Raw genomic sequence first — 20,935 nt, forward strand, 5'->3', positions numbered from 1 at the left:
ACGGCCGAATTAGAGAGCGGTTCGCCTCTCTGCGACTGTGTGGACGACTTCACCAGGGAGTTGAGAAGGGTATTCGACACTTCCCGAGTACTCTCGGTCTTCGAGGCCGGTGGGCGGCTTCTCGCTTGCTGGCAGGGATCCCGCACGGTCTCAGAATACGCCATCGAATTTCGGATCGTGGCTCGGGAGGCGGCTTGGCCGGAAATTCCTTGTGTGGTCCTATTTCTCAAGGGACTCTCCGCACGGATGGGAGACGAGTTCTCCGTGCGTGAGATCCCTGAGCAGCTGGAAACGCTCATCAACACCGCCATACGGATGGACAACCGACATCGGGAGAGAGAGAGGGAGCGTGAAGATACTACCCAGGTACGTGTCCTTTCTCCTCCCGTTGTTGACATCTTCCCGCATTACACGAGTGGGCCACTGGGTGATGAATCCATGCAGCTTGGGGCGCTGTCGCTCTCAGACGACGAGCGGCGGCACTTCATCGAAGAGCGACGCTGCTTCCGGTGCGGCCGCACCGGTCATCGTTTCGGCAGCTGTCGGGAACAGGCTGGCTCAACTCGGCGCCAGTCGGGTAGGGGAGGTGCTCCGCCGGGCCTCGAGAGGGCGCCAGCAGGTGGGCTCACCCCAGCACTACCATCTGACTCACGTACATTTCTGGAGGTGGCGGTTAACTGTGGGGGTAACGTTAGGGGAACGAAGGCTCTCATTGACTCAGGGGCGGCGGGCAATTTCATTCACTTGGGGTTGGTGAGAGAATGGGGAATCCCGGTAGAAGAGTTGGGGGTTCCCATTCCTGTCTACGCCCTGGACGGTCAGCCCCTGGGCAGTGGGAGCGTCACACAACGTACTGTCCCTATGCACATCCGGGTGGCGGGTGGGGGGTGGGCGTGGGTTCAATTATTTGTTATTGTCTCCCCCTATTCTGTTATGGTGTTGGGTCATCCCTGGTTGTCTTCATGTGTACGGAATATTAATTGGAGCACGGGCAAGCTCTCAACGGAGGTCGACCTTGAAGTCGGTCATCGGCGAGAGTTTGTCCACTCCCTTGTCTCCCTTCCCCTCTTCTCTTTTTTCTCCTTCTTCTCTCTCCAGGGTGGTGGGGAGCGTCGCAGATTCTGTTCCACCCTCTAATCCCGATTTGATAGGGGTTCCTGAGATCTATTGGGACCTGGCGGACGTTTTTAGCAAGACGCGTGCTAAAGCACTACCGCCTCATAGATCATACGACTGTCCCATTAATCTTCTACCCGGTACCTCCCCGCCTCGCGGGCGAATGTTCTCTCTCTCACGCCCAGAGACCTTGGCCATGAACACCTACATTGAGGAGGCATTGCTTGCGGTGCACATACGTCCTTCCACATCCACGGCCGGCGCTGGTTTCTTCTTTGTTGACAAAAAAGATGGGGATCAGCGCCCGTGCATTGATTATAGGGGATTGAATGACGTTTCCATCAAGAACCGATATCCTTTACCTCTCATGAACACGGCCTTTGAGTGCTTACAGGGGGCACAGGTCTTTTCTAAACTTGACTTACGTAATGCATACAATCTGGTCAGGATTAGAGAAGGAGACGAGTGGAAGACTGCATTTAATACACCCAATGGTCACTATGAGTATTTGGTCATGCCCTTTGGTTTGGCTAATTCTCCGGCAGTCTTACAAGCCCTGGTTAACGACGTGCTGCGAGACTTGATTGGGGTGTCGGTGTTTGTTTACCTAGATGATATCCTAATTTTTTCTCGCGATATGGTGCAACACCAACTGCATGTTCGGGAGGTGCTAGACCGTCTCCTCAAGTATCAACTATTCGTTAAGGCTGAGAAGTGTGTGTTTCACACTGATACCGTTTCCTTCCTGGGCTTTGTGTTGACGAAGGGTGATCTACGCATGGATTCGGCCAAGGTGAGTGCAGTCTTGGACTGGCCACGGCCTTCGTCGCTCAAGGGGTTACAACGGTTTTTGGGCTTTGCAAATTTTTACAGGCGCTTTATTCGCAACTTTAGCGCCTTAGCCAATCCGTTAACAGCTCTCACTAAGGCCTCTCTCCCTGGCTTTGAATGGTCGCCTAGGGCAGAGTCGGCCTTCTGCGATCTCAAGCGTCGGTTTACATCCGCTCCTGTATTGATCCGCCACGATGCAGAGGTTCCGTTCATTGTGGAGGTGGATGCCTCTGACATCGCTGTGGGGGGGGTGCTCTCTCAGAGGTGCTTAAAGGATGGGAAAGTGCCCCTGTGTGCTTTTTTTTCTCGCCGTCTGTCATCAGCCGAGCGCAACTACGACGTGGGTAATCGGGAGTTGTTGGCTATCAAATTGGCACTGGAGGAATGGAGACATTGGTTGGAGGGAGCGGCACATCCTTTCATTGTTTGGACCGATCATAAGAACTTGGCTTACATCCAAGGGGCTAAACGCCTTAACGCTCGCCAGGCCAGGTGGGCGTTATTCTTCACACGATTTCGATTTACCATCTGCTATAGACCCGGGTCCAAGAATATCAAACCCGACGCGTTATCGCGCCAGTTTGATCTTCCTGGCCGGGAGGAGCAGCCCCATCCCATTATTCCACCGGCCTTGATTTTGGCACCTGTGTCTTGGGGCATAGATAAGGTGGTAAGGTCGGCGCTGACGCGGGAGCCCGATCCTGGCGGGGGCCCTCCGGGGCGGTCGTATGTGCCCAAGGCGGCACGCTCACTTTTGCTGCAGTGGGCACATGCCTCATCCCTCACCAGCCACCCTGGGGCCACCAGGACCCTGGAATTTATCCGTAGGAGGTTCTGGTGGCCGACAGTGGAGGGGGATACGCGTTCCTTTGTGGCGGCCTGCCCGATGTGCGCGCGCAGTAAGACCTCTCGCCGTGCACCGGCAGGTCTCCTCCGGCCACTTCCTATTCCTAAACGGCCCTGGTCGCACATATCCCTGGACTTTATTTCTGGCCTCCCCCTTTCGGACGGGTTCACCGCCATTTTGGTGGTGGTGGACCGGTTTTTTACCGTCCTGGGCAGCGGGTTTGGCTTTCCACCCGGGATCTCCCTCTCCGAGTCTAATCCAGGAAGCTGGCTCCTCGCTTTATAGGACCCTTTAAGGTGGTACGTCGGGTGAATCCTGTGGCTTACAGGCTACGGCTTCCGAGTTCTATGAGGGTTCATCCGACGTTTCATGTGTCCCTGTTGAAGCCGTTCCTCTCATCGCCCTTGGCCCCGCCACTGCCTACGGTTCCTCTGCCTCGGTTTATGGGTGCCTCAAAGGGATATTTTAGATCCCAGCCTGATCGATGATTTCCGGCGGCTGAATCCCGAGGCCCCCAGGTGAACGTCTGGTGCCGTTCGTAGGGGGAGGGTACTGTTACGATTCTGGTTCTTGACTACGGTCGGGAACCTCTCACCTTCTCTGTCATCTGTCACTTGGTTACTGTCACTTGTTTTCCCTGTCATTTAGTGCTGTCAATTAGGGGTTGGCTTCTGATTGGCTGTCACAGGGGTGTGTGTGGAATGTTGGTATTTGGTGGCTATATAACATTCCTTTCCTCTGCTTGTCATTTGTCAGGTCTTCACTTCAGGCGTTCGGAGATAACGCGGGCGGTTCCTGTTCTGGACCACCATTAAGCTCCATTATCTAATTCTCTCGTTCCCTTGCCTTGGCATAGTATCCTAGTATTACTCTTTGTGTTCTTTACTATTAAAGTCGAACCTGTTCAAGAGTATACCTTCTCCGTCTCTGTGATTGCCTACAACAATTGGAACTCACCTACCTCCATCCTGACACATGCTGAAACTTCAACCATCAAACCTCTGGACTCTGGCTACATTCTGCCCTCAAACACTGGGGGGACAGATATGATACTCACCATTGTGTCCTGTATGATATGGTAGGTTGGGCGACCTACCTCGATGATAAACAAAGACACTTTACTGTTACATTTGCATACACAATCCCACACGTCCCATACACTGTAAACAAACTAGTCAAGACAAACGTCTTTCTCTGGTCTGCATCCCATTAACAATTGTATGTATTGAGCTGTACTGCATTGTACCCATTCTGCAATCTGTTAAATAAAGTTTCCATTCATTCATTCATTCATTCATTCATTCATTCATTCATTCATTCATTCATTCATTCATTCATTCATTCATTCATTCATTCATTCATTCATTCATTCATTCATACCCTTATAACTCTGTATGATAGTGTTGAACAACAATGCTGTATATACTGTATATACTTACCGTACATATACTATATGCATATTTATCTGCATATAATTCTTTTTACATATATGTAGATACTATATATATTATCTATACATATCCCTTATCAACTTTTACTAGTTATGCTGCTGGCCAGTAGGACTTACTACCATAGTGTCTGTATACCTGTATCACTGTACATGATAATACTATAACACTAAATATATGTATACGGTATATACAGCATTCTATACCTATAGTCTGCATTCTACCTCAGTTACTCATTTTACTCTGTATTGTATATATATGTATATTGACATTACCTACTTTTTACTTGGTTATCCGTTGGTTGTTTTTTTCTTCTGTTTATTCTATACTTTTCTTTGTTCTTAGCTATGTGAAGCACTTTGGTTGACAAGTGTCATGTCTAAATGTGCTATATAAATACATTTGATTGATTGATTGATTGATTGATTGATTATTGTACATGCTATCATACAAAGTTACATGGGTGATATGGAAATGAGGGATTAGGGATGCAAATGAAAGGGATAGTTTATATTTTGGGATATAAAGTGGTATGGAATACTATAGCTGCTAGTGTAGTTAATGACATTAGCTAACTCATCGAGTCCTGTGGACAGAGTTCTGGACCGCCGCTCCGTTCCAAGTGAACCACGAAGTATCAGACGGGCAGAAATTGTGGTCGCGAGACAACAACGTTTGAATCCACGCCACGACGTGCAGGTTTTCCCATTTCCAACTGAAAACCAGGGGCCTCGAGCATTTCCTATGTTTCAGAGCGGCACAATGTGTTGGAACTAGAGATGGGCGAGTAAGCTGTGTGTCAGACAGACTGGTCAGCAACACGGGGCCCCGCAGGGGACAGTCCTCTCTCCCTTCCTCTTCACTGTCTACACCAACGACTTCCACTATTGGTCAGAGTCCTGCCACCTTCAGAAGTTTTCTGATGACTCTGCGATAGTGGGATGTATAAAGGACGGTGACGAGAGGGAATACCGGGAACTGGTAGTGGACTTTGTCACATGGTGCGATAAAAAACACCTGCAGCTAAATGTGGTGAAGACCTGTGACCCCCGTTTCTATCAGGGGAGTTGATGTGGACATGGTTGAGGTGTACAAATACCTCGGTGTGCACATCGACAACAAACTGAACGGGTCAAAACACGCAGAGGCACTGTACAAGAAGGGCCAGAGCCGACTCTACTTCCTCAGAAGGCTGAGATCCTTCAATGTCTGTACAAGGATGTTGAGGATGTTCTATGAGTCGGTGGTGGCGGGCGCCTTCTTGTACGCTGTGACCTGCTGGGGCAGCGGACTGAGAGCAGGGGACACAAACAGGCTGGATAAGCTGGTCAGGAAGGCCAGTAGCGTGGTAGGGATGGAGCTGGACTCCCTAGCGAGGGTGGCGGAGAGGAGGATCCTCGCACAGACTTGGCTGACAGGACGAGCATGTTCAGTGCTAGGCTCACACTACCCAAATGCAGCACTGAACGGCACAGGAAGTCCTTCATTCCAACAGCCATCAGACTATACAATGCATCACTGTGCCTCACTGCATCACTGAGCACAGAGTGGCAGTTACCATCTTCCTGGACTTAGTTTGAAACAGCACTGTGCAATATTACACCTACTGTAGACCTCAGTATATTTTTTACTGTATTTATTTACTGTATATTTTATTGCATTTTTATTCTATTTACTCTACTCTTATCCTAGGCAACTTGATTTGATTTGTTTTATTATTCTAATTCGTGACCTGTTCTGTCTAAATGTTTAAATGTTGAGCGATTTGCAGTCAACATTGTCAAAGCGGATAGTTTTTTAATCGGTCATTTCCGTTTTATACCATTTTGAAAAACGCTAGTTTTATGAAAGTTCCAGAACATTTCAGAAGATTCTGTGATAATCGCCCTTTACTGGAATACACAAAAAACTTTGACATTTTTCGTCCTATTTATGAATCGTTTTCAAATAAACGCTAGATTATCGATAGTATATGTGTACTTATGCACGCTATAGAAGCGGGCTGAAAAATCTATTATCCATTTCCTGATCAGCACACACACACACGCACACACACACATAGGGCCCACGTTGATATCTCTGTGAAAAAAGCTCTGATTATCCCAAGACTGGTAAAAATTAGGGATGCTCGATATTGGCTTTTTTACCGATACCGATATTCCGATATTGTCCAACTCTTAATTTCCGATACCGATATCAACCGATATCAACCGATACCGATATATGCAGGGTTTCCCACCCCAAAAAACGGAATAATTTCAGGTAACTAATAATTTCACTGGATATATATATAACAAATATTGTTTTTTTTTTTTTTTTTTTTTTTTTAAACAGATACCGATATTTTCCGATATCACATTTTACTGCCGATATCGGCCGATAATATCGGTCGGCCGATAATATCGGACATCCCTAGTAAAAATAGTATGGTATATTGACTTGAGCAGACTGTTAGATCAACCCTGAAACTGAAAATATCTGTTATAATAGTTAATTCAAAATAATGCTTTAATATTGAACTGTAGCATTACATGGAGGCTAAAACAAAGAAGATGCAAATGGTCAGTGTTGTGTGACATTCTGGGGAGCTTTCAGGCAACCCCCCTCATGTTAAGACTGTTTACTCAACTGTATTTAGAAGAACAGTTGCAGAGACAGGGGGCAGGTCATAAAAGCCCCCGCATGCTAAAACTGTTTGGGACACAACCAAGAAACTATTAATTCAGTATACTTTATATATGAAATCTGGTATTAAAATATGGACTACTCCACATTGGGTAAATGCTGAATATATATGTAACTTATTACATTAACCATACAAATTAGAAAAGGTTCTAGTGTTCAACTGCCAATTCATTCTCTCTTGGGGGGAGAAGATGCCAACTCATCAACATACCACGGGCCCCCCCCCCCTCCGGCTGCTGCAGGCAACCACACGACTAGGAGATGTTGGGGCAGACAGCCCCAACAAGAAGACCGCCTGTTTTTAGATACTTGTGATTGGTTGAACCAGTTTAAAAATAGTGAGGTCATTTAACCTATAAATATTGGATCAGTAAAGTTAGTTGGGAGGCCAGCCAAGACGCACCCACCCCCAGGGGATCATGCTGGTCTCCACTGCTGCCACAGACTGTACTTTGCCGCTACGTGAGTAAAACTGTATAGAATAATCACTGTTTGTGAATCACTGTTTGTGATAAATAGAAATGCCTATCTTAGACCAGGTTTAATCATGTGGTGGCAAAGAGTACTATAGTCTATTCCATTGATAAACATGACTTCTTTTACGTGCAAAACTGTCTTGATGTGAAGAGCCACTGTGAATGGGCTATATGATTATGTAAACCTCATCAATCCTTTTGTACAATCATGTCTTGTGAAAAATGATGAATAATTCCAGTATGTAACTGATGCATTATCCACCTTTGGCCTCTCGGAAAATAAATACATGAGTTTGAATTCGAACTCTGTGGTCTGGACTGCACATTTATTCCTTGCTGGCGAAATTGGAAGTCAGATGAGGAGACCATTCTATCACTTATGATATTTTCCCTCCTTCCAGATAACAACCTCATTGTGCTGTAAATAACCTTAGGTATTGTGATTAGAATATACCACAAAGTGGTGCCGTTTGACCCATTCTGCGCTGCCCCCCCAAAAAGATGTGTGGTGGGTTTGGTGTGCCCAGCTGCTCAGCGCCGCACGGCCCCTGCCTGCACGTTGGGGACATGCAGAATAAAGCCGGGGGTTGGTACGTTCATTACAAGGGGTTTACAGTGCAGAGTTTGCTGTCTGGATGGAGGAATGAGGGATGGGTAGAAAGTTGGTTGTGTGGCCACAAGTTGGGGCCCAGGGTGAATATAGTCTTTGCGTACAGGAATGGTGGAGTGGTAATTAGATTAGACTGTCCAAAGGTAAAGGGGGCGCGCTTGTTGTTCAGTAAATATGCAGTCATGAGCTTTAATGAATGTGTGATTATTCAGAGACATGAGGCCGCTTTCGGCCTGCTTGCTTGGGGTTTAGGGCAGTAAATACGGGCAGCGTAATTGTGCCAAGCCTTTGTGAGCAGGGGGATAGAACTTTTTTTATTTTTTGTCGTTGTTTAAAAACGGCGGCCCGACGATTAGTTATTAGTCATATTTAGGGACAGGCTAGGGCTGATGTTAGGAGGCGCTGAGGAGATATGGTGTCACAGGGTGTCACAGGTTAGGAGGTTGCGTCGGATTGAGCAGACCTGAGATGAGGGAAAGTACACGAATTTGTATGATTGACTGGTGAACGTAATAGCTGAAGGTGATCCAAGCACATAAGGTAGGGACAGGTAATTACTTAAGAGGGGTAAGGCGAGGAGCGGTAGAACGTAGATAAGAGGGGACTTTGGGGAAGGAATTGGGCTATTTTGATTCGTTTAGTTCTAGTGCTAGGTATACGGGAATTTGGACCGAGAGGCCAACTAGGACGGCGAGATGATTAGCTTGAAGATTGTTGTCAGGGTCCGGGAGTTTTAATAGTTACAAAAAGGCAGGAAGACTGGGACTGTGAAGGACTATGGACAGTAATGGAAAATGCAGAGTAGTCAAAGATCTTAAAGAGAAGAATCTATACCCGGCTAGTGGGTCGAAATTGTATTATTAATTATATGACTGGGTTTGCCGCGATGAGGACTGTGTATGGCGCGGTAGATTAGGAGAAATATGGGGTTTTGGCTTGTGGACACCAGAGGATGTCCGGAGAATAAATTTGTTAAATAAGTTTGTTCTATAACTTCAGGGCGGACGACGGTCTGTCATGGGGAAGGGCGAGTTAGTATGCATTTAGGAAGTCGGCATACACAGGGTCTTGAAGGTTATAAGTGTTGCGCCATATGTAATCGACGCCTCGTACGGGGGGTTGGTTTGTTTGTATAAATGTATTTGTGTAAATGTATGTGATCATAGCAAGCTTGGCCGGTTTGTTATGTTGTTAAACGTGGATCGAGTCTGTGGCGAGTCATATTGGAAGTTGGGGCTAGCTAGGATTAGCTCTGTGGGGGTAGCCACGGTAATCTATGGACGTTACGGCGGCGATGTTAGAGATTTGACGGAAGGTTGTGTGAGGTATGGGTGTCGAGAAGCGAGTCGAGTGGTACGCTGATGTAATTGTGGCCGTATTAATGTTTATATTTAATGCGGTGATAATTGTGTACGGTGTTGTTGTGGAAACGGGTGTCACCGGTTGATGACATGGTTGTGTTGAGAGGAGTGTTTGGACATCCTGGGACTGTGGAGTGTTTTGTGATGATAGTTGTACTTTGTCGCGATACACATCGTTTGCTCTGTGTGCACCGTTTGCGCTAGTGCGCATGCGCGTTGGTACAATGTGTGGGGCGCGGTACGCTGTTTTCATTAATTCGCTCAAGGGACAAAAAGGGTGAGGATATATTTTTGCTTTGTGTTATATGTTTGTATTTGTATATTGTATTTTTGTGTAAACAAGGGGAAGAGATGTAACATGTATGATGATTAGATTATGGGAGATAGTCAATGGGGGAGGAATTCAATAAGGGGTTTAGGCTGCAGACCAATGCAGTGAGTCTGTTAAGGGGAAATTATTTAATGGATACATTGCCTGTAAAAAGTTGGAATTCACAAGCTAGCTACTCTGGGTGATTGTATTATTAATAATAGGAACATACATATACACATTGGACCTGTAAAACTGGGCAATATTATGTTACACAAGTGTATATTCTTGACCAAGGGGGGTAGTTTGAGAGTAGCTATAGGCTGATTTTGGAAAGGTGCTCTACACTAGAATTACATGTTGCTTGCAGTAAAATCAATTTATCACATGTGTATTTAGAAAGAAGCATTTGGAACTAACCACTAATACTGTTTTATTTCTAAATGAGTGGTGCTTATATTTGTAAATGTGCATGAATATTGTTGTGTTTATAGTATTACTTGAAAAATGTGTAAAAATGTGATGTTGAAATCTGTTTAGGTTGTGCACGTATTTAGAGAAGTGGTGTGGTGTTTATGCTTGTGTAATTTGTTAAATCTTTAATAACATTGTTGACTTAAATAGGATAGTGTTTATATTAATGTTTGCTGCACGTCTTTAAATCATGGGGATGATAATTTAATGAGGTAGGCTTGTTGGGGTATATTTTGTTGCTTTGCTTATATTGTTAGCAAAGATTGGGTAGATCTGTTTATGTGTACTGTAATTAGTATGTGATATATATATTTTGGGTAGTAATGTTGATTAGAGGCTTTAGGTACAGGCAAATGTGTTACTTTTAAACTCCAGGGGACAGCTGCCTCTGGGGGATGAAATGTGTAAATTAACCCATGGTTGCTTTGCAGGAAATGATAGGGCCTTTTGTGCCCAAGGGCCAATAAGGTCTAAATAGAGAATGTGGGCTCAGGTCACGGGAAGCCACGGGGGATGGTAAACCTGTTGTTTATGGTCGCTGTTACACTCACAAAAGGGACCTAGACTATCTTTACAGCAGGGAGTTGATAAGGTTGTATGCCCAAGGGGGTCAATATGGACAGCTGTTGTTTACAGTGGCTGTTTTATGACAGGGAGACGGAGCAGAGCTGGTCAGTTAAATGCAGGGGAAGATAGACCTGGGGTAAGCAGTTGAGGTGACGATACCAGTCAGCTGTTCACTATAATAGTATGGCAGGAGTGAGCAGTTGGTGGGAGCCGAATGGGGGAAGTAGAGGTCAGAGGTGAAGATTGCAGAGCACAGTTGCAAAGTGAGATAACAGATGACAGCTATTTTTACAACAGGGGCACATGACGTGGTTGTACAGTGACGATGCAGGATCAAAGGCCACGTGAGGGAGATGGAAATGGAGGGAATTGAGTGAGTGAGGCTAATTCAGGAAACAGTTGAGAGGTGTGAGCAAGAAATATCAGTAGGATAATCATTCAATTGGTTTATGACTTTTGAATGGTGACTGATTGGTGAGGGAATAATTTGAGAAGGTCGGTGCACTAGAATGCATTTGATATGTTTCAAGTTGAGAAGGAGGTTCTAGTCTTCTTCTGAGAGTAGGAATACAGTAAGGAAACTGTAGGGGTCTAAGTGGAGTATATTGGATTAGCCTGAGGTGAGGTTGAGAGCAGAGAAAGCTGAGAGCAGGAAAGGGAAACTAACCATTGTGTGTCTGTCTGTGGTTGATTAACGAGTGTATGAGAGAGAGTTTGAAAGTATTTTGTTTATGATATGTGTAATATATGTTGAAAGCGATGGTGGTTGAAATTATCAGAGTGACTGTGGATGATTGAGATGTTGTTTGTTTTTGTCTATGTCTTTTTGTTGAGGACAGGTAGTAGACAGATTCTGTTATCTAGTTAAAGCCTAACAATAGACAGGATGTTAGATCTTGTGTCAGGATCAGATGTCAGCTGGGTGAGCCAGCTGACCACTTTTAGTATAAACCATATCTAGTTATAGTTAAACAATAAGAACGCTAATAAGTAGTAAGGCTGTTATCTTGTCAATTTGAATGGAAAATCAGAAAACTTGGTTTATATTACACCTGGAATTGTAGTTATTTGATTCAGTATATACAATGGGCTGAAAACATTACGCCAACACTATGACATAATTTCAAAAAATGCTGTTATAGTCCAACCACTTACACAAGAGTATTTTGATCAATCAAGGACAAAATGTGACCAGAACACTTACATTAACTTAAAGGTTTCCTACTTTAAAGGGGGTGTGGTCATTTAGATTTTATTTCTTTTATTTGATTTTATTTCTCTTGAATCACTGCCTTAGGACTCAATATACGTATGAATGATATTGAATTAAAATGTTTGATTTATTTTTATTTTTATTTCCTTTCTAAAAACGTTAATTTTGATGTTTGGTGCTTGTTCTTTTTATTGCTTTGCTGTTTTTAAGTGTGCGTGGTGATTTTACATGTGGAGATGCAACATATGTGATTAAAGGATGTGTTTACTGAGATGTTTTGTTGATTATTTGTCTTTTTCTTTTATTTCCCAAATATTTTTCATGATCTGGTGAGAGAGAACTGTTGAAGGCTGAGGTACATCGGAACAGGATGTCTGAAAGAGCTAAGTAGTGCATTACACAATTGTGTGGATTTTTCGATGGTGTTTCTCTTACGAATCGTTAGATTGATGTGTAATCGGAATTTGCATTGTGCTTTTGTTTCTTCACAGCTCAGTGGGGGGGGGAATGCAGAGACAATCCAGGGGCAGGGCACATGATGAATACATTACATTAGATACGGCACAGGTGAAGTTTTTTCCTGGTTCTTTTCAGTCCAATAGTGGTTATTACCAAAAAGGGGGGAGGGGATTCTTGTATACATTTGCCCCCGCCTCTACAGAACCCCTGAAGGGGGGCCAGGTTGAACTTTTGTGGACAGACGTGGTACGCAGGTTTGGAATAAAGTCCAGACTAATGAGAACCGTCTGCGACAGGTGGTCATGGGACAAAAATGATGACTAGACCTAAGTCGTGTAACTTGGCCTAAAACATGGCTGCAGCTGTTAGCTGCTATGCACAAAGGAGGGGAGCGGAGCCGGTCTGAGGGCTGAGCAGGATACGTGTGAGCAAGATCCTCTGGGAATTGTGAAATTGGGCTGTGGGAAACAGGACAGGTAACTGAACAGAGCTACTGATGGTCTTTGTTTTGTGCACATTTGATTTGGTAGGACGCACAAACGAAGGGCGGTTAGGTTAAGACACAACGCAGGGATGAGAAATGACATACACTTAGGGAGTTAGACACTAGGGAGTAGTGAAATTATTTTTTCCGCCTTGGTGGTTTGTCTGCCTTTCCCTGCCCATGGAGCTGTGGGGACGAGGAGGTAATTGTATGACCAGGGCTGGTCATAAGGGGGGAGGATAGATGAGAAACGCAGTTGATTAATTATGCAAATGTGATTGTACTATTTTAAGAAAAAATTTGCAGGAAGAAGATATTATTTCAGAGAATGAATGTAAAGTGAAAATATTGTGATACTAATGTATGTTTTCTCTCAGCCAGATAATCTAAGAGGTTGGAACATCTTTACTATAGATTAAGAATACTGATTTTAATGTGTAATTTTTAGATTAAATTTTTTTTAATTGTTTTCAACAAATCCAAAAGTTGTTGTTTAAAAGGTGGGCCTCTGCCTTAAGGAGCAAAAGCTTATTGATGATATGTACCAAAGAATAATGAAAACATTGAGAAGAAATTGAGAAAAATTGGAACAAATTATGATTTTTGTTATTATGTTAAATTGTATGGTTAGTATGTATAGAAATCAAGTCAAGATACTGGTTTATGACAATGTAAATTGTCAAAGGGAGGAATTATGGTATATTGACTTGAGGAGACCGTTAGATCAACCCTGAAACTGAAAATATCTGTTATAATAGTTAATTCAAAATAATGCTTTAATATTGAACTGTAGCATTACATGGAGGCTAAAACAAAGAAGATGCAAATGGTCAGTGTTGTGTGACATTCTGGGGAGCTTTCAGGCAACCCCCCTCATGTTAAGACTGTTTACTCAACTGTATTTAGAAGAACAGTTGCAGAGACAGGGGGCATGTCATAAAAGCCCCTGCATGCTAAAACTGTTTGGGACACAACCAAGAAACTATTAATTCAGTATACTTTATATAGGAAATCTGGTATTAAAATATGGACAACTCTACATTGGGTAAATGCTGAATATATATGTAACTTATTACATTAACCATACAAATTAGAAAAGGTTCTAGTGTTCAACTGCCAATTAATACTCTCTTTGGGGGAGAAGATGCCAACTCATCAACATACCACAGGCCCCCCCCCCCCCCCCCCCCGGCTGCTGCAGGCAACCACACGACGAGGAGATGTTGGGGCAGACAGCCCCAACAAGAAGACCGCCTGTTTTTAGATACTTGTGATTGGTTGAACCAGTTTAAAAATAGTGAGGTCATTTAACCTATAAATATTGGATCAGTAAAGTTAGTTGGGAGGCCAGCCAAGACGCACCCACCCCCAGGGGGTCATGCTGGTCTCCACTGCTGCCACAGACTGTACTTTGCCGCTACGTGAGTAAAACTGTATAGAATAATCACTGTTTGTGAATCACTGTTTGTGATAAATAGAAATGCCTATCTTAGACCAGGTTTAATCATGTGGTGGCAAAGAGTACTATAGTCTATCCCATTGATAAACATGACTTCTTTTATGTGCAAAACTGTCTTGATGTGAAGAGCCACTGTGAATGGGCTATATGATTATGTAAACCTCATCAATCCTTTTGTACAATCATGTCTTATGAAAAATGATGAATAATTCCTGTATGTAACTGATGCATTATCCACCGTTGGCCTCTCTGCAAATAAATACATGAGTTTGAATTCGAACTCTGTGGTCTGGACTGCATGTTTATTCCTTGCTGGCGAAATTGGAAGTCAGATGAGGAGACCATTCTATCACTTATGATCTTTTCCCTCCATCCAGATAACAACCTCATTGTGCTGTAAATAACCTTAGGTATTGTGATTAGAATATACCACAATAGATTCCTTACCTCAGATCAAGTGGATTCCATGTTTAAATACAGAAGTCGATTCCATGTTTAAATACAGAAGTGGATTCCATGTTTAAACATAGAAGTGGATTCCATGTTTAAATACAGAAGTGGATTCCATGTTTAAATACAGAAGTGGATTCCATGTGTAGCAGGGTGGATTATCCCTGCTTAGTGGGAACGGGTGGGCACAATCACTGGGTAGCGAGACACAGTAGAGCTCTGTCTGACTGCATCTCCGTCTTTGAGTCAGGAGCTTCAACTGGAGGCTGGCAGTTGGAGTGGATGGGGCCCGGGATTTACCAACCTGGTCTGGTACTCTGGTCTTCCTCCCCTGCAGCAGGGCGGTCAACAGTACTCCCCAACACGCTCCCACGTTCCCCAATTGCTCCTTTAACCCTCCCACACCTAGTGACTGAATTGTAAATAAATACCCTGGGTTCCCCCCGCAAGCAGTACCCTCCCTCCGTGACACTAGAGACCTTACAATAAAAAAGGGAAAGGTAGAATAGGAAGGGGTTGATCATATATACGTTACCCACACCAAAAGAGTTAATGCTGGGCACAGGAATGGACACACACACAGAACCCCAATTAAGTCTTTACTGTTATTTGGTACTGTTCGGTTACAAGGATGAATAGGGGTGCTCTAATGGACTGTAGTCCTACTATAGCTCCATGTGTACTCAATACCTTATAGACACGTATAGTATGCACCCACCTCTGGGTTAGCATCAGGAATAATATACTTCAATGTGTTTGTCTCATCACCCACGTCTGGGTCAGCACCCTGTATAATACCTCTGACAGGCTTTAATTATACGGCAAGAATAATACCTCTCTAGGCTTTACTTATAATGCACCAGGTCTGTAACCTCCACACAGGTAAAGGGTTAATTAAATGGGAATTTATGATAAAAGAACCACACGTTATCACACTTAAAGGAAACCAAAAATGTGGGCCCACTGTACCAGAACAAAAGTCCTATGCTAATGCCGGCATGTAATGTTTGGGGTACCCCTTATGAACTGTAGTTAGCAACCATTAGCTTCGCCCACAGGCTGCACCACACGGTGTACTGTGTAATAGATCCGGAGCATTGATGCTCGATTGTACTCAACCAAGATGGCGGCCTCGCCGCACCACCACCGTCCGGGTGACAAGATGGCGTCGAACGCTCTCGTCGCGGGTGCTAGCAAGCAGGGCTGGAGCAGGGGCAGTAGTGAGCTGAGAGCGTGTGCTGGGTGTTGGCGACCTCTGCCGGTCGGGACGACCTCCCGTGTTGGCCTGAAGACAGCCGGTGCAGAACGGTTGTAGGCAGCCGGTGCAGAGTCGACGCGCATTCATAAACTGGCCCTCACTCACACTGAAGCTACACTCTGGGTCCCAAACAGCCCACCTGCTACACGGTTATACTGTGGCGCAACGTGGTTGACTATACCACCGGTCTTCTTCAGCGCCTCGCGCTAGGGGTGCACTGGAGTCGATATAGCCGTTAGCAGCATGCTAATTATACCGTCACGCTGCTACTATAACCCGATAACTATGGACGTCAGTCCTGGGGCTCAGTCGCTCTTACTCACGCACTATCACGGATACTCTTATGATAACCCGTCGCTCGCTCCGGCGGGGCTCGCTCGTGGTTCTTTAACGGGGCTATTCCAAAGCACCTCCCGTTGTAGCTGCGACCGTACACGGCTACATCCCAAACTGAAGAGGTCTTCCGGTTCTTCCTTCCTCCAGGTGACTCCCTCTTCCTCGTTGCCTGCCTCTCTCCCGTACACTCTCTGCCTGCCACCGCCCCCTGCTGGTACCGCCTACTAGAATATGATCCAGAGCTACTGTGTATAATCCATATTCCAGCCGATAGAAGAAAGAGACACCCGCGGAACTAGGCAAAATCTGCATATGGCTCGCCGACAACAAACTATCATTACACATGGGCAAAACAGAGTCCATTCTCTTCGGTTCAAATAACAAACTCAGCAAGACCGACGGCTTCTCGGTTGCAGTGGGTGACAATATTATCACAAGGAAAGATGAAATTACCTACCTGGGTTCCATCCTAGAGGCTAATCTTTCCTGTGACAAAATGGCATCCAATGTAATAAAAAAAGGCAACCAACGAACGCGATTCTTCTACCGGATCTCCTCTCTGGTAAACAAGAATACCCTGAAGACTCTAGCAGGAGCACTCATTCAAGGGTACTACGACTATGCTTGCACCTCATGGTACCAAAGCACCTCAAAGGCACTAAAAAACAAATTACAAACATCTCAAAACAAGCTAGTCAGACTACTGCTTGACCTAACTCCTAGAACCCACCTCACCCCTGCCCACTTTGACAACCTAGGATGGCTTAGAGTAGACGACAGAGTACAGCAACTTGCAATGGGCCTGGTCTACAAGATACACTACGCGACCAAGGTACCCATGTACATGTCAAAATACTTGCCAAAGGTCAGTGAATACCACGATCACAACACCAGAGGGAGCTCCACAAATCATGTAAAACCCAGATTCGGCTCAAACAAGGGACTAAACACGTTTTGCAATTATGCCACATCAATGTGGAACGCCCTACCTAAAGCTGTAAAGGAATGTGAATCACTACCCACTTTCAAAAACACTCTCAAAAAACACCTACGTGAGACTGCAATTCGAAACTGGCCCCTACAAATGTCCTAACCTAGTTGTACAGTAAATGACCAAGTAAGGCTTTGTCAGTATTCCAATGTACAGTGTAAAATGTGTGTGTGTCCCCTACCCAACCCAGCCCCCCCCCCCCCCCACCTCCAATGTACAGCCCTCACCCAACCCACCCAACCCCACCCCACCCACCCAACCTCCTCCAATGTACAGTTTCTACGCCAAATGTATATACACTCTTTTTCTGGACACTTTTGTATCACAAACAGTACTGTATTTGCAAATCTGATATGTCATAAATGTATAGATGTAGCAGTACTGTCTATCTGTATGTCATGTATGTCATATATGTTATGATGAATTGAAAATGGGGGACCCTGATGTAAACAAGACGAAAGTCTTTCTCTGGTCTGCATCCCCTTAACAATTGAGCTGTACTGTACTGTACCCATTCTGCAATCTGTTAATAAACTTTTCAATCAATCAATCAATCAATCAATCAATCAAGCGTCATTGTTCGTGAGAATATCAATGGAAACTAGTCAACATGTCTTTGTGCACAAAGGGGAGATAAAAGGCAAGTCAGCACATCTGAATAATAGCCATATTTTCAGGTTGCTACACATGTTTAAATACAGAAGTGGATTTTATGTTTAAACACAGAAGTGGATTCCAGGTTTAAATACAGAGGTGGATTCCATGTTTAAACACAGAAGTGGATTCCATGTTTAAACACAGAAGTGGATTCCATGTTTAAATACAGAAGTGGATTCCATGTTTAAATACAGAAGTGGATTCCATGTTTAAATACAGAAGTGGATTCCATGTTTAAATACAGAAGTGGATTCCATGTTTAAACACAGATCAGGCTCTATTGGTCTGTTCTGTTCTTGAAGCAGGAAGCACAACACAACACGGTTTGACACAAGTATCCATTTATTAAACACAATAACAGGCTTTAAAACAGGAACAAATATGTTTATGTTTATTTAGGAGACATCCTAATATCAGATTAACATTTATTTTGGAGTAAAAACGCTGACATTCCAGTGTGAGAACAGTTAACCTGCTACAAAGGTTACGACCAGAGCTCCGACGGAGGTATCGTTTCCGTGCTCATAACTCCTGTTGATACTTGATCAGGAAACGACCTCTTCTCCATAATTGTCATTTATTTCTCATAACAGAGGATGAAACTCTTAAGTCACCTTGTTAATTTGAAACGGTTAGAATCTTAAAGCTGCTATAGATAAAATGTGTACAGTATGTAGACTATTTTTTTTTCTTTAATAATACATCCACAGAGCTTTTATAAAATATCGCTTTCCAACCCTCAAATAATTATTGATTCGTGAATTTGTATCATTTAACTGGAAAATCCATGTTTCAATATAAAAAAAAAAAAAAAAAGATCCTGTCCTCAGAGAAGAACTTTAGTATTATTCCAGAATGATGTTTTAACCACCGAGTGTCTCTGATCAGATAGAAGTCTCAAACAAAACAAAAACACACATCAATATGGCCACTAGGTGGCGCCAAAAGACTGAACAAGCTCCAGTTTGGTGTCACCAGTGAACCTCTGCACTGCATCAGAGACACGCCTGCCGCTCTGTAGAAACTACACCTACTGAGAAACACAAGAGTTCTCGTATACTACAAATAAAATTATGAAAAAAAATAAGAATAGAGACAAGGGAGGGGGGGGGGGGGGGGGTTCTAACTGGAGGGTCTTTCAGTTCAACACTATAGTAATAATGTACAACTGCATTTCCCATGGATTCCTTGTAGCTTCATATTCATATTTCATACACATCCCGTTACACACACACGCTCTCACAGACACCAGTGTTTCCACTACATGTATCTAACCGCAGTACCCCCCCCCCCCTCCCCAACACGTGGGGGTCAAGCGGTGCGTCTCAACTCTGACCTTGATGGCATCGATATGTCATGACTATATCACACACACACACACATATAGACACACACACACACATATAGACACACAGACACACACACACACACACACACACACACACACCTCACTGTCATGACTATCACAGTGAGAGACACCTCAGATGGGCAGATGTTTATATCAGTGTGTTTGGCATCACCAGCCTCTCCTATATAGAAGTATGGGTAGAGTTTCTCAGTGAAGGTGTGTTCATAAGTGCAGATGTGAGTCATGTCTTCAGGGCGTAGAAGGACAGCTTCCCCCGTTATAGTCCAGCTGTACTCTGACCCTCTGGAGGCTCCTCTTCATTGTGAGGATCTCACCAGACCATTAATGTACTTACCACTCCTATAACGTAGAGCCCAGATATCATGTTGTGGTGATGCCTCTAGCCTCTCTCTCTTGTTGTCAAATGACTCTTTAGCTACACCTATATCCCAGTCAGGATGGTCTCCCACCTCCACCTCCCAGCTGTGTTCTCCTGAGCTGAAGCTCTCAGAACCCAGAACAATGCTATACACCATGCTCCTCTCTGGGTTGTCAGGGAGCTGCTGCTTTGTGTCTGTGTATCTCACACTGGTCAGATCATCAGATATAGAGAACCAGGGTGTGCAGTGTTTGGGTCCAGAGTGACTGGAGTGAACTTGACCCTCTCCTTCATCTTCTCCCATACTCTGAAGGTCAGGTTGCCCAGGTGTTTGGCCTCGTCTATCAGCGCTCCTGAGACCAGCTGTGGACGAGGCAGGTTGCACTGAGCTCTGGAAGAACATTCAAGAGTCAGTCCTGCTGTCTGTGAGCTTCAGAGCCGCAGAGAAGAGAGAGATATTGATTTCCATAAAATAACTGTATTCCATCTCTTCTGCATCATGTTTCTAATACAATCATTTCCTCACTCAATAAATACATCATACATACATACATACTACATACATACATACATACATACATACATACATACATAATACATACATACATACATACATACAATACATACATACATACATACATACATACATACATAATACAATTACTACATACAATAATAATTACTACATACATAATACCAGGGGCGGGGCTAGGGGGTGGCTACTTGGCTCAAGCCCCGAATGTTTTCTGAAAAGCCCCGAATCTATTTAATTTTTTTTATTTTTTTTTGACAATTCATCATTGTTACATGAAATATGTTTGCACCAGATTTAGCAGAAGCTAATGTCCATCTGTGGTCTATCCAGCTGCTAACTGTATTTGAGTGAGTTAAGTCTTGGTGTTATGGTAGACTCAGACCTAAGCTTTAAATCACAATCAACAAGTTGACAAAAACTTAATTCTTCCACCTTAGAAACATAGCTAAAGTACGGCCATTTATTAAATCAAAAGGACGCTGAAAACCAGATCCATGCTTTATCTCAAGAACCATCGACTACTGTAATGCACTCCTTACGGCCCTCCCGAAAAATACGATGATAACTATTTATTGCAATGCACTATTGCATTATTTTATTCTATTTTAATATATTTATTGCACTGATATTTTACTTGTATC

At 44.0% G+C, this 20,935-nt stretch overlaps 1 pseudogene across 1 annotated transcript in view; it reads right to left on the reverse strand.

The window, feature by feature from the left end:
* Nucleotides 1–20,935, reverse strand: part of LOC311226632 (E3 ubiquitin-protein ligase TRIM35-like) — a 67,975-nt pseudogene that overhangs the window by 40,215 nt on the left and 6,825 nt on the right. The window contains exon 4 of the transcript in view: nucleotides 19,821–20,150. The product of the transcript in view is annotated as an E3 ubiquitin-protein ligase TRIM35-like (transcript). The remainder of the gene's footprint in view (nucleotides 1–19,820; nucleotides 20,151–20,935) is intronic.

Source organism: Notolepis coatsorum (genome assembly GCF_963971535.1).
Source record: "Notolepis coatsorum genome assembly, chromosome: 4".
In the NCBI taxonomy this organism is placed as follows: Eukaryota; Metazoa; Chordata; class Actinopteri; order Aulopiformes; family Paralepididae; genus Notolepis; species Notolepis coatsorum.